Below are 19,227 nucleotides of genomic sequence, written 5' to 3'. Positions count from 1 at the left end.
CTCTCTCTCCCTTTGCAGATAGTGAAGGGTAGGTAACGCAGACTTTTGTCCCCGTTGAAACCCGTCGTGCCTATCTTTATCTCCCCATTGATTGATTGTCCGAACATTGATTGTTTTGGAGAATAGTGCTTTTTGAGATATTCTCTGTTTGCAAATAACGTAGAATAGGAATATTCTGTCTAGTCTTTGCAAATAGTGAAGGGTAGGTAATGCTGACTTTTGTCCCCGTTGAAACCCGTCATGCCTATCTTTATCTCCCCATTGATTGATTGATTGATTGTCCGAACACTAGTTGTTCGATATTGGTTCTTTGGAGGTATTCTCTGCTTACAAATAACGAAGAATAGAGATATTCTGTCTAGTCTTTGCAAGCAGTGAAAAGATAGGTAGTGCTGACTTTTGTCCCCGTTGAAACCCGTCATGCCTATCTTCTCCCCACTGATTGGTAGTTGGTTCTGCCCGGACCGCTTATTAGAGGTGAACCATCCGGCTCCACTGGAAGGCACCCCTAATAAGGACATGTTCACTAAATATGGACTAGTCGCCGTAGCTTATAGCAAACTGTGGCATAAATATACCAAGAAGGACCCCGAGAGTCAGTGGCCACTGATGGGATCCTTCGACGACCATAAGATAGAAACGCTAGAAATAGCTCTGCGTAGCAATAAGACGACGCCTACTATGCTTGACAGTATCGGCATGTGGCGCAAAGAAGCAACGCAACGGAAAAAGAGGGAAGAAGTAAAAGCAGAAAAGGAATTACGAAAGGCAGCTCACCTTGCCGCTAGAAGGTTAGAAGAAGACATAAAGGAGAGAAGGGAAACTAAACTAAGACAGGAGCCCGAAACCTCAGGCCAGTATGCTGTTAGGACCCCTTCTTTGCTCTACCCTGAGTTGTCCTCCAAGCAGCGAACGAATGATGAATTACTGTTAGGTCCCCCGATCATTTACATGCCCCCTCCATATGCACCCTCCCAGTCAGTAGTGCAACACCTACAACCCCCGAACACGAGCGAAAGCAGTACAGGGGCCTCGGTCCTCACGGCCTCCGCGCCGGCTGAGCCTCTTGTACTGAACCCAATGTCGGTTACAACGCTAGATGACCATGAGATGGGAAAGAAAGAATCCACCAGAATGAATCGATTAACAAAGGATGAACGAGCAGGAATCGACAAGATAGTAAAGGCACTGGTAGGATCCTTTTTGACCTTACAAAAACTAAAATAACGCTAGGAGTTAGCCCTTTGTGGGACATATGAAACCAAGGGAAGGAGTCAAGCTCACGGTCGAGACGACCACGAGGTAGCCCGACTCCATTACTCTCGCTACCTAAACATGTCTGCCCTACTGCCCACCCCGCCCAATAAGCATGACAAAATCCCGCACAAACGGAAGCCTGCTGACACCCACCATCGACGTCACCAAACTAGGGCTAGATCGCGCACAATTGGGCTATGTTATTTTTCCGATTGCACAGTAACCTCCTTGTGCTCGTCATCAGATTGCAAATATGTACAAACACTCCAACGAAGTAGTATAGTTATAACATTTTAATAACTTATAGGATATAACAAACACACCAACAGGTTAAACAGGTTAAAACACGTTTTAAAACAACTATTTACATGACAGTCTGCTGCAACCTCCATCCCAAAGCCTTAACGTCCACGTGACACCGTCCTCGCCTCTCCTTCCTCGAAATTGCAACATTGGCCTGTTTTGGGCGGTTCTTTTAGTCAGCTTTGGGCTATAAAAGCCATGCAAAAATCCATTGACCTCAGTGGCGGACGACTGTGCGAATAGGCCGGAGGCTATACGAAGCGCCGAAGTTCTGGCAACCCCAAGGCGGAGCCCGCCACGCTGTGCGGGCCTTTCCGCTTTCTCTTCTTTCTTTAATGAGGGCTGATGCCCTGGCGGGGGGAGGCGACGCAGACGGGCCTCCCCCACCTCCCCAGGTGGAGGCTCGCCAGGCACCCCAACCATCTTTTTCATCGGCCTGCTGAATTTCACCCTGGCACGCTGTGCGGATCTTCCCATTCTCTTCTTCCTCCAATAACGGAGGGGTGCCTTGGCGGGGGGAAGCGACGCGGACGGACCTCCCCCACCTCCCCAGGTGGAGGCTCGCCAGCAGATGAGGGCACCCCAACCGTCTTTGACTCACCGGCCAGCTAAGCTGCACCCAACCGTCTTTGACTCACCGGCCAGCTAAGCTGCACCCAACCGTCTTTGACTCGCCGGCCAGCTAAGCTGCACCCAACCATCTTTTTCATCGGTCTGCTGGATCGCACCCTGCCACATCGAGTGGATCCTCCCATTCTTTTCTTCTTCCTTCAATAACGGAGGGGTGCCCTGGCCGGGGGAAGCGACGCGGACGGGCTTCCCCCGCCTCCCCAGGTGGAGGCTCGCCAGCAGACGAGGGCACCCCAACCGCATCTTTCACACGTCAGCCAGCTGAGTTGCGCCCTGCCACTTCATTCGCCGTTCGGCTGAGCCGGCGCCCCTGCACGCGGCCGCCAGGCAACCACCCAAGCACCGGGTTCACCAGGACTGCCGCTAGCACCCGACGTGAGGAGTGGGCCCCCGCAGCAAGGTAATCGGGGACCCACCCCGGTGGTGATACCATCCAAACTGCTGTCGTCGCTGCTACTGGAATCACCCCGGTAGCAGTACCATCCGAACTGCCGCTGTTACTGCTGCTGGCTCCTCTCCGGTGACTGTACCGAAGAGCTGCTGCTACTGCTGCCCTTGAACTCCGGCGGTCGACTCCTCCGGATCCAGGCCTAAAGCCCACCGTGAGACAATTCTGGACTCGAAAGCTTGTCTGCTTGGGCATGGGCCCCACCCTTGACAAGATGCTCCCCTCAGCCTTGCAGAATCGGCTGGAGTCATTTGACACTCGACTCCCGCGGACTTCCGGTAAGGACAAACCGCCGCCATTGCTCTTTGCCCCGGACGGCAGCCACCTTGCCTCCGCTTAGTGCAGTGAGAAAGACTGGTTCGAAGCGTTGGCGGAAGAACCCGCCTCCTGCCCCGCCCCAAGAACTAACCATGGCATTTCTACGGGGTCGCAGTGACGCCATGCTGACGCAAAATTGACGCTAACGAAAGTTCTCGAACTGCTGAAAGGGATTCTGGTCCAACAGCAAATTCATGGAAAGACTTAGACTGTACTCTGGCCCGACTTCGCCCCAAGATGGCGCCGATGTAGGAGAGGCCTACACACCCTTGTGGCGTCCCAGTCACGTGACATTTGTGTTAAACAGATATATATATATATATATGCGATGCTTCCACACATGATGGTCGGGGAGGGGCGGCAAGGGAACCGATTTTATGCCGTAGTAGCGTTGCTCATGACACTCGACGCCTCCCCACCACGTGGCCGGCCTGAACGGTTGTAGGCCCGTATCTTGTATGCTGACATTGTTTTAAATAAAGGGTCTCTTGAAAGAATTACGGAATCAGTGCCATGACTAATCACATAGGTTGATAGAGATCTCTTCATTTGAATAAATAATTGTTACCCCCAAGCAATAGAAAACAGATAATGCAGTCCCCATTTGCCTGAATCTTTTTGATTAACGGAATTTGTACCCATCACACCTATCTTTTCCAAGAGTTGTTAAACCATGGTCAACCATAGCTCAGGGTATATGCCGAACGCAAGGTATGGTATCTTGCATCCTAATACACGACCGATTGAGAAATGCATATATGACAAGGGAACCCGAATTTAGGAAATGAAATAAATTAGAGCATCTTTGTCTCGGACAAAGAGAATAATAGGTCTGTGGTATCACCCATTCCTGCGACTAGCCTGGTACGTGGTAAGTAGAACTTTTTCGTGTCTGCGCGCGCTGGGGTACTTTGAATACTGCACATCCCCTCCCCTCTTTTTTCCCCTCTATAGGTCACGACAAAGTTCCGACTGAAGAGTGGAATGGACATGGACCGCACAGAGTTCAATATCAGGGAAAAACATAGACAAACGTTGTGAGATAGTGCGTAAAATTACAGACCACCATTAGGAACATGAAAAAGTGTATGATATGATTGTGCGTGTGTTCTACGATTATACGGCATGAATGTGTATGCGTTTTATATTTGGGTCACTTGAAGAGAGCGTCACTGTATGATTGAAGCACTCGTCCACCGATCAAAGGGAGGAGAATAAAGGGTCCGACACCCCCTAGGATAAACTACAAAATACTGAAAGTACGCAGCATAGAAAAAGAGGACAGGAAAGGAGAGGTCCCGATGCTCAACGTAGCCCTGAGTCTCCATCTTAAGTTTCTGCACTTGATGCATGTACTGTCACACCCTATCCGGCATTTGTGTGTACGTGATCACCGAACTTATGTCTTTTCCCCGCTTGTGTTTTCTTACATGGAACAGACCCATGCTACTCCATGTTGTGTGTGCACCAAGTGGCCTATTTTCTTACCCATGTCTCTCTCGTTTTGTGTCGTATGTATGCCAAATAGCCTACTTGATGCACATCTCTCTCTCTCTCTCTCTCTCTCTCTCTCTCTCTCTCTCTCTCTCTCTCTCTCACTCTCTCTCTCTCTCTCTCTCCCTCTCTCCCTCTCTCTCTCTCTCTCTCTCTCTCTCTCTCTCTCTCTCTATCTATCTCTCTCTCTCTCTCTCTCCCACTAAAAAGCCTTCTTACCCTCTTTTCTGTTTGAATAAATTAACGACACATACCTTTTCGGTAAGTGTATAATTGGCCTGAACACGGTGGTGTTCGAACAAATTGACAGAAACAAAACGACCATACTTTACCACGTTACTACCTCTCCTTTTTGCAAATGTTGAGCCTAATCGGCTGAGAAAGAAAGGACAGGTAAGACGACTGATGTCCCCCAATCTGACCCTCAACACGGGGACTATATGTCAGTGGTTTTTGTTTTTTTTAAGGGACACCATCTCCACCGCCCAGAATTACCCCCGCCCAATTACCCCGAAATAGAACGTCTAAAGCACCCCGCCCTCCCAAGATAACCCCAGCCCTATATTAGCCGCCTCACTAATAATACATCGCCTAAACTGTTAAAGGGTTACCTATTGTCGCCAGCAAAAATAATGCTTAGCCTATGTCCCTCCCCGAAATAGATACTCGTGAACCCGTGACAGTAGCACCTCGCACTTTCTTTTCATAAACTTAGCAGTCCTCGGAAGGATATATATATTAACAAAACTTGTGTTGAGACGAACAAGCCTCTGCCGGAGAAGCCGGTTCGAATTTTTAATAGACTAGAAGGTTGACAGATGTCAGGCTTCCTGCAACCAGTATCGGGCGCAGGAATCGGCACCTAGGGGGCCAGACGATGGACAGAGACACCCACAGAAACTTGCACCACAGCAATGATTAATAGATTAGTAATGCACACACTAACATCAGAGTTAAAAGACACCAATCATGCAGCAACCGATAAAAACATGTCCGCAACTACTCGGTGGTTGGGAGAGAGGATGAAGTATGTAAATGTCTTCCCTGCCAACTCTCTAAGACTTTTGTTTCTTGTACCCATTTAAAGATAACGTGCTGCCATCGGAAGGGAGGGGTCGGACGTGACGCACAGCCTGGCTGCAGACCTTGGAACATCTATGACATCGACCAAGGGGGAGGCTACGAAGCAAAAAGGGCGTGGGACGAGACACCATTTTCAGGATGATAAGCGCGAGGGGCTACATCGAGACCCCCTGTTCACCGACCAGCGTGCCTGAAGTCTCAACCCGTCGGGCCCGATTGGTGGGCCCAGTGCTGGAAGATTCTGCTCCCCTTGGTCCACATTTTTGATCTGATCCCACTCCACCCCCTCTTCCCTCGGCGTCCCGAAGCACGTCACACCCTTCTCTCTCTCACCATCTTTTATATGGATTATGAATCTGACCTACCCACAGAAGAACAAAAGGCAGGTACCCTGTCTCAAAGTACCTATGGTGAACTGTGTTAATGAACAGGGCTGTGATCGGAGAACAATGAATGATCACACCCTGCAACGTGAGAAATTGGATTTGAGCTGGACCTTAGCTCCACCGCCGGTGCTCAACAGTGCCAACGAAAGAAGAACAACAATGAGAGCTTACCAGTGATAGCTCTTCATAAAAAGGACACTGGAAAGAAGAACCCATGTCAAAGTCGAAAATCCTCTCCCAACCACCTTTTTATACTAACTATCTTCTTATCAAGTTTTTATGGTGTTGCATCAATCACTTCCGACTGTACACTGAGAAGTTAAGGAAATGTAACTTTGTATAGTAACATCCATACAACACCAGCCATGTACACGACTACACTGTAACTCTGTATGTATTACCTCCCCGCCTACTTTATCACCTGTAAATAACTATAAGCAAATATGTCAGATTACTCCTGCATGCCCTAAAAACTCTGTATCTTTAAGGAATGTACGAAAGACATTAACGATATTATAGCTGAAGGTTAACGAAGAATAAATGACGGCCAGGCAAGCTGGCGAGACATGTTAAAAGGGAGGACTGTTGTCAGAACCATTACCGACAAGAAGCCTTCGATCTGCACTATCAGTGCCCATCAACCAATGAGAAACACAAAGACCCTAAGAACTCTGACGTGGAGTAAGGCCTGGGAAGTATGGAATCTTAAGATGGCCGACGCTCCGGAGGAGTTAGCGTTCTAGTCTTCTCGTTGCTCCAGAACTCTATGAGAAGCGCGCAACTTAGAACGTTGGCGCACTTCACCTGAACCCGTCACCCTAGCAGCATCCTTGAGTCCGAGTTAGTTTTAGTGAGGGCATTTCCCGTAGTTACCTGTCAGGAAGAGATTCCTAAATACCCTTGTCTTGTACCGTGGCAGTTTTGGATTTCGTGTCTGCGTGTGTAGTTCCACCTCAAGCCTTCCGCTCCTGAGGTAGTGTTCAGCTGGAGCTCATGCGCAGTTCAAAAGAGTTTTGGAGTTTCGCAACAGTAAACCCGTCAGCTGTTTTAGGAGGAGAACCTTCGTCAGAGAGTCACGCGTCGGTGTGGCGCGCCTGTTCCAATTCCTGAGAGACATTTGACTGAAGAGTCAGTGAAGAGTTCGAAGTTCCATGAGAAGAACCAGAGCTAAGTTTTGAGTCTAAAGTCACACCGTGTAAATTTTATGATGTAAATAAGGAATAGTGTTGTGGTACAACCCAAGTTCATCTTTCTACGAACAGTTCCTGTGAAAAAAGAAAAAGAATATTATAAATGATATTTTCCTGTGTAGAAGATAGGAACAATTAGAAGAGAGATACGGAGCAGAAAAGATAGCTGTCCAATAGAAGAGAAGCAACACTGGGTTTACAAGCTGCCTCCTGAATGATCCAACCAGAAGCCAGTTAAACAGAAAGAAGACCCAACAGGAAGCAGTCAACCAGTGGCAGTCTCTTCTCTTTTCTTTTGTTATTTTATCCAATCCCCCTACCCCCTCCGGAGAAGGCATTAACGCATCTTTTCATAGTGCTGCGTTGGTGGTTCTTGGAGGTGGTGTTGGGAAAAGGCATCTCTGTTCCTGCGCAAGAAAAAAGGGCTCCTGACAGAGTGAAGTGCCCACGTATTGATTGCGCCCGAACAGAATGGCTGAAGGTTTGGAGTTGCAAAAATTAGGAGAGGTCTTACACATAATACAAAAAGAATTAGCCGCAGTTAGGGAGGAAAACAGGGGTTTGAGACAGGAGGTAATGGACACAAGGAGGGAAACAGTCGAGCTGGCAGCAAAAATTTCCAGTTTTAATCCGACATCCAGTTTGAAATTCCCAGACACAGAAGGTGAGCACTCCACTTCTAGTGTAGCCACACATGTAGTCCATTCACTTTCTCCTGTTATTCCTCTAGCCCCTCCAGAAAGATTCAGTGGTGATCCTCAGAAGGCTCAAATCTTTTTGACGCAATGCTCCCTGCACTTCATGTGTCGTCCTTCGATTTTTCCAGACGCACAGTCCCGTGTGGCCTTTATTTTGTCATACCTTAGCGGAGATGCCGCTAGTTGGTCCATGCCCTTAGTCACCAGAGACGATGCTCTTCTTTATCACTTCGAAGATTTCAAAAAAGAATTTTTGAGGATATTTGATCGCCGAAAGATTTCTCAAGCCACAGACAATGAACTTTTAGAATTAAAGCAGGGGAACAAGGATCTTGTAGCATATCTAGCTCAATACAATAAGTTGGTGGTGGAAACGGACTGGCCGGAATGTAAAAGAGCAGCAGTCTTCTATCGTGGATTAAAAGACGAATTGAAGGATGTTTTGGCCCAAATTCCAAATCGACCTACCGACGTTTCAGCCTTAATCGATTTGGTTTTGGAAATCGATTTTCGTCAAAGTGAGAGGAGGGGTGAAAAGCGAAAGGATTTCAAATTTAGCATACCGAGATTCGACAGAACTAAGAATGACTCAACGAAAGTACCAGACAGTCAATCTGGAACCGAGCCTATGCAGATTGGAGTGGTTAGGGGTCCTCTGACCAAGGAGGAGAAGGAGAGAAGACGGCAGAATAATTTGTGCCTGTATTGTGGAGGAAGTGGACACTTCGTCAGAATTTGTCCAAAAAAGCCAAAAATGTTCTCAAAGGAGAAGGAAAACTCCACGCACCACCAATAGGAGGAGTTGGGTTGGTAGGTGCTGAGGATAAGGCAACTCCAGAAGAACATCATATCGCGAACACTTTACAGTCTTCATCTCCCCACCTTGTAATTTCAATGAAAATTAAGTTCAGGAATGTCATTTTAACTGAGGTGTCAGTTATGATTGATTCAGGGGCAACAGGAAACTTCTGCGATATCAAATATGCAGCCAGCGTCGGACTAAGACCCATCTTGAAGTCAAGAAGTGAACCAGTAAGAGCCGTAGATGGAACTAATCTTTCCTCCGGACCGATCACTAGTCACACGGAACAAGTAGAGTTGACCTTTCAAGAGGAACATCGCGAACTTATCCAGTTCAATTTAATCGATGCTCCTCAGTTCCAGATTATATTGGGCCTGCCGTGGTTAACGGAACACAATCCAAGCATCGATTGGGGAGCGAGAACAGTGAGCATGAATTCAGAATTCTGTAAGGGCAACTGTTTTGACCATCTCGTGGAAACTAAGGAATCAGGACCAGCAACCTCCTTGAGTGAACAAGAAGTTTCAGTGTGTGTGATCCACACTGGTGAAGTTCCATCTGAATATAAGGAATTCGAGGAAGTGTTCAACGAGATAGAGGCGGAGAAGTTACCGCCACATCGGCCATTTGACTGCAGGATAGATCTGGAGCCAGGCGCTCAATTACCATGTAGCCGAGTGTATGCCTTGACAGAGAAAGAGAATGAACACTTGAAGGAATACATTGGGAAATACTTGGCCAACGGATTTATCCGTCCATCCCAGTCTCCGGTCTCCTCCCCTTTATTCTTTGTGCCCAAAAAAGAAGGCGAGTTAAGAACCTGTATAGACTATCGAGCCATTAACAAAGTTACCATCAAGAATCGGTACCCTCTTCCTCTCATCTCTGTGCTGTTAGACCAGGTAAAGGAGGCACAGATTTACACGAAGCTAGACCTGCGAGGGGCATATCACCTGATCCGGGTTCGAGAAGGGGACGAGTGGAAAACGGCGTTCCGAACAAAGCTAGGCTTGTACGAGTACCAGGTCATGCCTTACGGCTTATGCAACGCACCAGCAGCCTTCCAACATTTTATAAATAGTGTCTTGAGTGAGTACATCGATCAATGCGTCATAGTATATATCGACGATATATTGATTTACTCCAGAACAGAACAAGAACATCCAGGCCAGGTGAAGAAAATTCTACAAAAATTGAAGGAGAACCACTTGTATGTTAAACTGGAAAAGTGTGCATTTAGTGTAAAAGAGGTGGAATTTCTTGGATTCGTGCTCACGCCGGCTGGAATCACGATGGACATTAAGAAGGTTAAGGCAGTTCTAGAATGGAAATCTCCAAGCTGTGTGAAAGAATTGCAAAGCTTCATTGGTTTTGCCAATTTTTACCGGAGGTTTGTGAACGAATTTTCACACAAGCTAGTTCCTCTTACTCGATTGCTCAAAAAGGGGGTTCCTTTTGAGTGGTCTGAGGAGGCAGAAGAAGCCTTTAGGTCACTTAAAAAAGAGTTTACCTCCGCACCAATTCTATTACATCCAGACCCTACCGAACCTTTCTATTTGGAGACGGATGCTTCGGATCTAGCAATTGGAGGAGTCCTCTCTCAACGACACAAGAAAACTGGACAACTCCACCCAGTGGCTTACAGATCGAGGAAATTAACACCAGCTGAAGTTAACTACACCATCACAGAAAAGGAGCTACTGGCGATCAAGGACGCTTTCCAGGAGTGGAGACACTATCTGTTGGGAGCGAGACATACTGTAACCGTGTTCACTGACCATAGGAACCTAAAATTCCTGAAATCTGCAAAAACCCTTACCCCGAGACAGCTGAGATGGTCGTTGTATTTCGCGGATTTTGATTTCGTGATCACTTTCCGACCAGGAACTAAGAATGGGAAGGCTGATGCCCTGTCAAGATTAACAATGGAAAAGCCTGAAGGCGACCAAGAATCAAAGACAATCATTCCAGAGCACCAAATACTTGGGGCAGTGAGTCAAGAAACCTTCGAGGAAAGGGTAGCTGGAGCAATGTCACAGAAAGAAATGCATGATTGGGCAGAGAAAGAACCTTTCCGAAAGATTCAACATGGACTACCTTGGCATGAAGAAAAACTGTATCTGCCTACTCTAGAGCTTCAACAATTAGTTTTGAAGAACAATCATGAGAGCAAATTAGCCGGGCATAAGGGCATTCAAAAGACTGAAGACCTGATTAAAAGAAACTATTGGTGGCCACAAATGACTAAGGACATTCACTCTCATGTGAAGGCCTGCGGGATCTGTGCGCGAGGAAAATCGGAGAGACAGTCACCTAGGGGGTATCTCCAACCTATGCCCACACCCCCACATCCCTGGCACACGGTTACTGTAGATTTGATAGTGGACTTGCCTTCCAGTCAGGGTTTTAACACCATATTAGTATTTGTAGATGCATTCACCAAGATGGCGCATTTTGTTGCACTAAAGGGGCTTCCAACGGCTAGAGAACTGGCTTACCAATTTGGCATACACATAGTGCGAGCCCATGGTGTTCCCCGAGCGATTATCTCAGATCGGGGTTCACAGTTCCTATCTCGCTTCTGGAAGGCCTTCATGGACAGCTTGGGAGTAGAAACCAAATATTCCACTAGCTATCACCCGGAGACAGATGGGCAAACTGAGAGAGTCAACCAGGAACTAGAACAGTATTTAAGGATGTTTTTGTTAGATCAAGAAGGGGATTGGCCAGAGTATTTGTGGGCTGCAGAGTTCGCACACAATAATGCTAAAAAATTTTCTACGGGTTTTTCCCCTTTCTATCTAAATTATGGTAGGCATCCGAATGCTTCTGTAATTGGTAAAGAAATCTCAGTCCCAGCCGTGCAGGAAATAGTACAAAATTTAGCCCAAGTCCATCACACTGCCACTAATAATTTAATACAAGCCAAGCAGACATACAAGAAATATGCTGACAGGAAAAGAAGGGAAGGTCCTAAACTGCAAGTAGGAGACAAGGTTTGGTTAAACGCTAAAAATCTTAGACTCAAAGGAGATAGAAAATTCCAACCAAAATTTGTAGGTCCTTACCCCATAGAGAAAGTAATCAATCCAGTGACTTACCGTTTGACCTTACCACCTGAAATGAGGATTCATCCTGTGTTTCATGTTTCCTTACTAAAAGAAATATCCTCAGATGTGAGAATGGACCTTCCTCCTAAACCTGTGCATTTAGAATCAGGAGTTGAGTTTGAGATTAAAAGAATTCTAGACTCTAAGAGATCTAAAGGAACAGTTTACTATTTAGTGGACTGGAAAGGCTATGGTCCAGAGGAACGATCTTGGGAGAAATGCTCTGATGTTCATGCCCCCCGTTTGATACGATCCTTTCATCTAAAATTTCCTCGGAAGCCTAGATTGGAGGGACCTCCTTTGAGAGGGGGTACTGTCAGAACCATTACCGACAAGAAGCCTTCGATCTGCACTATCAGTGCCCATCAACCAATGAGAAACACAAAGACCCTAAGAACTCTGACGTGGAGTAAGGCCTGGGAAGTATGGAATCTTAAGATGGCCGACGCTCCGGAGGAGTTAGCGTTCTAGTCTTCTCGTTGCTCCAGAACTCTATGAGAAGCGCGCAACTTAGAACGTTGGCGCACTTCACCTGAACCCGTCACCCTAGCAGCATCCTTGAGTCCGAGTTAGTTTTAGTGAGGGCATTTCCCGTAGTTTCCTGTCAGGAAGAGATTCCTAAATACCCTTGTCTTGTACCGTGGCAGTTTTGGATTTCGTGTCTGCGTGTGTAGTTCCACCTCAAGCCTTCCGCTCCTGAGGTAGTGTTCAGCTGGAGCTCATGCGCAGTTCAAAAGAGTTTTGGAGTTTCGCAACAGTAAACCCGTCAGCTGTTTTAGGAGGAGAACCTTCGTCAGAGAGTCACGCGTCGGTGTGGCGCGCCTGTTCCAATTCCTGAGAGACATTTGACTGAAGAGTCAGTGAAGAGTTCGAAGTTCCATGAGAAGAACCAGAGCTAAGTTTTGAGTCTAAAGTCACACCGTGTAAATTTTATGATGTAAATAAGGAATAGTGTTGTGGTACAACCCAAGTTCATCTTTCTACGAACAGTTCCTGTGAAAAAAGAAAAAGAATATTATAAATGATATTTTCCTGTGTAGAAGATAGGAACAATTAGAAGAGAGATACGGAGCAGAAAAGATAGCTGTCCAATAGAAGAGAAGCAACACTGGGTTTACAAGCTGCCTCCTGAATGATCCAACCAGAAGCCAGTTAAACAGAAAGAAGACCCAACAGGAAGCAGTCAACCAGTGGCAGTCTCTTCTCTTTTCTTTTGTTATTTTATCCAATCCCCCTACCCCCTCCGGAGAAGGCATTAACGCATCTTTTCATAGTGCTGCGTTGGTGGTTCTTGGAGGTGGTGTTGGGAAAAGGCATCTCTGTTCCTGCGCAAGAAAAAAGGGCTCCTGACAACTGTGGAAATTTAGCGTGCAAACTGAACATTATCTGCGCCATCTTGCCTCTCCCCAGCACCACGCACCGCGAATGCACGGCCGCCATTTTAGGCACCCCACTCTCTCCCCGCTCATTTTCGATCACCAGCGCTTTCCCCTAGCGCTGCGAGCATCCCCCCGCGCGCCGGCCACCCCCGCTCTCTCATACAGGCCATAAACCCTCTCCTTCTGCGCGACCCTGCTACGGAACCACATCCGACCGACATCCCATACATGGTCATGCCTCTCCTTTGATAACCCCCTTCCTCTGCGCCCCATTGTCCGAACTGGTCCCAGGCCATCACCTAGCCCTGCGGATGCAGTTTATTGCCCCTACTGTAAGGGAAACACCCCGCATCAAAGGGATTACAGTAGATCAAAGCCCCTACCCCCTGAGACTCGGCCGGTTGCACACACCCCCGGGAATTAGCGGAATTCCCTGCTGCGCGATAGCCATCTCCCACTGCGGGTAGGGTGGGAACTTCTACTGTATCTATGTATGGGATCGGATCTGAACCGGGGCTTCAGGGGATATTCCCCCATGCATCAAGGGAATCTCAAGAATGTACTATGTGTAATAAAGCAATAAACCAGTGTATAAGAGACCAGGTCTCAGAGATGCAGTTAGAGCACCTCGTGACGATACCTTGCTGTCTGATCTGATGTGTTCTGCTCCGACGGAATAAAACTTTGTTTCCTGCCTTCCAGTCTCCGGCGCCTGCCTCTTTCATTGGTAAATTATCGAGTGGTATAAGAGGCGATTACCGCCGGGCAAATACTTGAAAGGTTATCGACTGAAACTGCCGCTACCATTTAACAATTGTAGGTCTAATGGAGTCAAGGAGAAAAAGTGGTTTGATGACAATTGCTCCAAGACACACAGGAACTTAATGATGGTTCTTAAGCAAAAACCTATGGTTGAGGAAAAGGGTCAGGATCTGCAGGAGGGCCTATAAACTTGCATCCAGCAGAGGAAAAAGCTTATTAGGGAGCGAGCATGGGAGACCCTAGGTCAGGCCAGTGTGCAGGCCGACCGTACCAAGTTTTGGGAACTGGTCAATAGCCCCTTCTTTTCAGATTAGGCAAATTCCAGAGTGGACTGTATTATAGCCTCTGAGAGTTGGGTCCAACATTTTGAAGGGATGTACAGTGGAGATGGCTTGGTTGGGAGTGGGGTTACGCATAGTGTGGGAGCCTGGAACTGATCCCTTACCATTGTCTTTCAATGTAGAAGAGGTGTACAAAGCCATTTTGGCTACAGCCAGGGAAAGAGCACCCGGGTCGGATTTGGGTACCATCGTACCTTTGTAATACTGACCTTTTGACCTGGGCCAAGATATTGACACAGGTTTTTAATGCAGCCTGTTTGTGTGGCTTCCCCTCTTCTTGGTTCATGGAGATCATTTTACCTATTTTTAAAAAAAGTGCGAGGGACGACCCAGTATGTTACCGTCCGATCTCCCTTTTAGATTCAGCTGTATAAATTATAGGTAAGGTGGTCCTGGAGCATCAAACTTCCTGGTTAGATCATTTTAATGTTATTTCAGATTTACAGTATGGTTTTAGACAGGCAGGGGGACACTGGACCAATGCATCAACTTACATACAATATAGCCAAGAGGGGTTCCCTGCACATGGATTTTATGGACCTAACTTCAGCGTTCGACCACATCAGCAGACCCAAGCTCTGGCCCATTCTCTTGGTTCTAGGTATGGATGTAGATCTGGTGGCTTTCTACACTCTTCTCATTCAAATATCACAGCCGCTGTGTGTCAGCCTCTGGGAGGTCAAGGGAGGGGAAAGCAGGGGTGTATTTTGCCTCCTCTGCTATTTACCATCTATATCAACAAGTTAGGGGATGCACTGTCGGCGTCCAGTAAAGACATCCCTGGGACTGGCTCAAGACTTATTCCTTCCTTACTATATGCAGATGATGCGGTGTTGTTTGCTCGGACTGCCATAGGTCTTCAAAATCTTTTAAATACTTTTATAGATTTCATGGACTCTCTAGATCTCGCAACCAATGTTTCCAAATTCCACTCTATGACGATTGGTACCCAGAAGGATATTGGCTGTAAGTTCTTCTGCAGGGGGGTAGAACTTACTAAAGTTTTGACTTTCCATTATTTGGGAGTGTTGCTTGATGACAAAGGGTCGTGGATCACGCAAAGAGCACATAAAAAGAACGTCCTGGCAAGGGCAACTATGGACTTTGCCAAGACATCAGGGGCTAAACCTGTACCCACCCTAATAAAGATCTAGAGAGAAAAATGTATCCCTATGGCAATTTGCGGATGCGACGTGTGAGGGTACAATGATGTAAAAGATCTGCAGGTGGTGAAGAATACATTTTTGCGTAGACTTCTTGCAGTCCCCACTTGCACCTCTGCTTTCATGATGCATGAAGAGCTTGGTCTGGGCTATATCTCTGATCTTATTACAGTTTCTCCGATAATGTGCTGGCTGAGAATCTTGTCAAGCCCAGCTTCCACATTAAATCAACACATCTTAGCGGACTGTACTGCACTTGAGGGGGCCTCTCATATCCCTGGTTAGGTTATGTTACGGAGCAGCTGAGGAAGCTAGACTGCCATGATTTGTTCACTAATCCAAGACCATTACGCCCTAGGGACATGAGGAACATCAAACACATGTTTTTGGCTAGGCAGTTGGGGGAAAGGGAAGGCATGGAACCTGCTAAGCCCTCGGTAAGAAAATATATTACATTGAGCTCAAGCTCACAGGGGCAGTCTTATCTGTCGCTTGTTAATAATGTCCATCATCGCTTCTGTTGATCAGATTTAGATTCAATTTTATACACTGGTTATTAGCTTTCCCTAAAGGATTCTCAAAGCCAGGTGCCCTAAAGCCCTGTACTTGTGACAATTTCTCAGAGCAGAACACTATGCACTTTACAATATTTTGCGAATTCTAAGGCACCCTGAGGAAAATATTTATCCTTCCGTTGTTGAGAAATGGTCAATTTGTACAAGTAAGGCCTACACTATTGTACCTACAAATGCCTTCCTCCCCTATGGTCTGCCTTGGGGTTGCAAGATTTTATCAGGAGCCCTAAGACTTAGGAAGAAGCTATTTAAGGATTAGAAAGCTCCCACTTGAATCACCGTCATGGACAATATCAGTGTTTATTCAATGTTAGTACACTTTATGGATTGAACTCAATGTTTTTTGCATATGTAAATGTACTGATGCACCTGCACTTTATATGTCTAATTTTTACTGACCTGATATTGGGATTTAGTTTTTCTCTTTCAATATCGAGCCTTAACCTGCTCTTTTGAATAAATGGCCTTAGATTAATTTATTCATGTTAACTGGAAGTGAATATGCACTAAGGGTTTCTTTTAAAGCTCTATGTACTTATTTCAGTTTTTTTGGTACATATGTTTTATTTTATGTGCTTTTATGGCCTACACTGGCCGAATAAAGAATCCTTGACTTGAGTTGATAGTGGTCTGGTGTGTAACTGTGATCTCAGGTGGTAGATGAAAGGAGTTCTGAATATGTAATATGTAGGCCAAAAGGTCAGTGCACAAGGATTACCAAATAAGAACTGGCACAGAGGACAGTGTCCCACATTCAGGGAGCATAGTTTACACTGATCCATGGTGATGTTGACAGTAAAGAGATCAGACATTGACCAGGACACTGGCACTGGTCCCTTGAATGCCAAGGACTAGGCAACTATAGTACACAAGCAGATGAGCAGGCAGGCAAACAACATATAAACAAACAATGTAGCAACTCTGAAGAGAAAGGGTCAGGACAACCAAAGGGTACTGGGAGGAAAGCAAAAAGAGGGATCGGGTGCAAATTTGTGTGTACAAACTAAGCAGAAGCGGAAAGCCAATATACCCACAAAATGTTGTCAGGCAAATGGATATGTCAGTAATGCAGTAAATAGTGATTCTCCTATCATTGGTTCATATTTTAGCCCCTAACCCAGGAAGACCACACGCCCATAATGATTAGCAAGTGAATGCTCCTTCTGTGCCATTGAACAGTCTTCCACAGTCTTAATCCTTGAGTCTGGTTTAGACGATGCTGTTCTGATTGTGTACCACAGATTTTTTTCATGTGTGCATGTTTTGGTGAACCCTTCCTCACTCAGTCTTAACCTGGATTTGTGACATTCACCACTATAAGGAAAGCTCTCCATACCGGGCAGAAGGCTTTCAACTCCAATATATTTTTGTTCATTGATTAATCTTATTCGCAGATCCTCTTGGACATCAATAGCAGTTCCCACATTGGTGTCCCATTCTTCAAACTAATCTCTCTTGTGAAGAAAGGTTTAGGGAGATAGATCCACAAGGCTGTCCTTCCCTGATAGACAAGTTGAAGTTCAGGAAAAGAAGTCAGAGACAATGAGTGAACTGGGACTGGTGGTGGCCAATGGTACAAGAATGCTGCGACCTCGGGGTGGCCTAAAGTCGTGGGACCTACAGCAGCACATACATCAGCACATAAGAAAGCTGCACCAGCGTAGATTGGAGCTACATCAATACTTAAATGTGATGGGCCTGGTGGCACTCAAAGCATTAGAGAAGTTGAAGATCAAGGACTACAAGGCAGTAAAATGTGCAGACAGATCCCAGAGATGCTGGAATAAGGTTCAGTAGTTCCTGGTCCAGCAGCTACTGATTCTATCAGTTGGCTGAGTCTGAACTGCTCACCCTGGATTCCACTCCCTCCTGATGGAGTGGCAGGCATAGCAGGCAAGCGTCTAAAATGATCCAAAAATTGACGAAACCCTGAGGATACAGACTAAAGGTACAGGAATGCATTCCAGAGAGCCCTAGGGTTTCAGTGGGTAAACAGCTATCACCTCCTCCTACTTCTGAAACTGTATTTGCAAAGATGATTGCAGGGGTCAAATTCTCCTCAGTGCAGTGCACCTTCGGTGTTGGGGCAACTTGCCAACAGGAACGTTGAGACCGACTGCCTAGTGAGGCTAGCATGCCGAGGGTCATTACTGCCCAAAGAGCTCTCTGTTCTGAGGTGCTTCATGGCCCTTTCCAGGACCTTGCTGACCAGGGCTGATTAGACCAAATTGTCTGCTATGGAGGAAATGTCTTTTAACCAGGTGCTTTCCCCTTCTTCCTGGTTATTCTCACCACATGCATTAGGCCAGACTCGGTGACCTTCGGGGCAGGGTTCCTGAGTAAAAAAGCATTACTACCTCAGTACTGTGCCCAGAAGCCAAGGCCCCGAATTTAGCGCCAGGCTCACTGTCTTATTAAAGATTAATTGGTGCAACCTTTGTCTGCATTGAAGTCAGAAAGTTCTAGAAGGGTTCTCATCCAGATAATAGCACACAGAGAACATGTGTGCATTGAATGACTGTCCCCAAACATGTGCAAAGATGCTATGGTGGGCAACTGATGAAAACGGTTGAAAGCATGGCGCACATGACTTAAAGCAGGAGCTACCCGAGAAGAATCAAAAAGGGGATGGCAAGAACACACAACAGACCAACAATATCCTAAAAGATTAAGGTGCTGTGTTAGGTATTCACTGAATCTGAGAATGGCAGATTCAGGTTCACACCATATGGAGGAGACCAAGTAATGGTCCATGTATGCCCAGAGACAGGGTCATGGAATGCATGATGATTGCGTGCGTGAATGGTACTTGCGAGCAAAGCTCAATTTTTTTAGCTGTAGAAGCGGTTTCCGGTAGTGCCGATGGGAGTCAGGGAGCTAACCAGTTGAGAACAGGGACTAGCTAGGATGTAAGAGTAACGGCATGTACAAAGGGCCTGACACATGCACACCAGCCCCGATACTGAAGACACAAACATCATTAGATGTGCACACCATAACGAGCACAGAGGAGCACAAGACAGTGTAGTCAATATACTGAGCTCTGCTTCGTTGTTTACTGGAGGATTCTGAGCATGTACCTGCTGGCAGAGACGTTTTAAGGCATGGGCAAAGTGGGTGCAGACCCAGGGCCCCAACCCTTCAGGGGGGGCTCAGATAGAGCCAGCCCTATTCTGCAGAGAGTCTTGTCCTGATGACCTTGAATAAGTCTTCAACAATTTGTTTTAAATACCGTTTTCATTTCATTTATTTTCAATGTGGGTTATCTTTGGGAGTCTATTATATACA

At 46.5% G+C, this 19,227-nt stretch overlaps 1 protein-coding gene across 1 annotated transcript in view; it reads right to left on the bottom strand.

The window, feature by feature from the left end:
• The window catches only part of LOC146812104 (ubiquitin carboxyl-terminal hydrolase CYLD-like), a 181,685-nt gene that overhangs the window by 56,999 nt on the left and 105,459 nt on the right, over positions 1–19,227 (bottom strand). The gene's annotated exons all lie outside the window — the stretch shown is intronic.

This window comes from Triturus cristatus, chromosome 7, assembly GCF_964204655.1.
Source record: "Triturus cristatus chromosome 7, aTriCri1.1, whole genome shotgun sequence".
In the NCBI taxonomy this organism is placed as follows: Eukaryota; Metazoa; Chordata; class Amphibia; order Caudata; family Salamandridae; genus Triturus; species Triturus cristatus.
The sequence above is the reverse complement of the archived record's forward strand: the minus strand, read 5'-3'. Positions and strand labels throughout refer to the sequence as shown.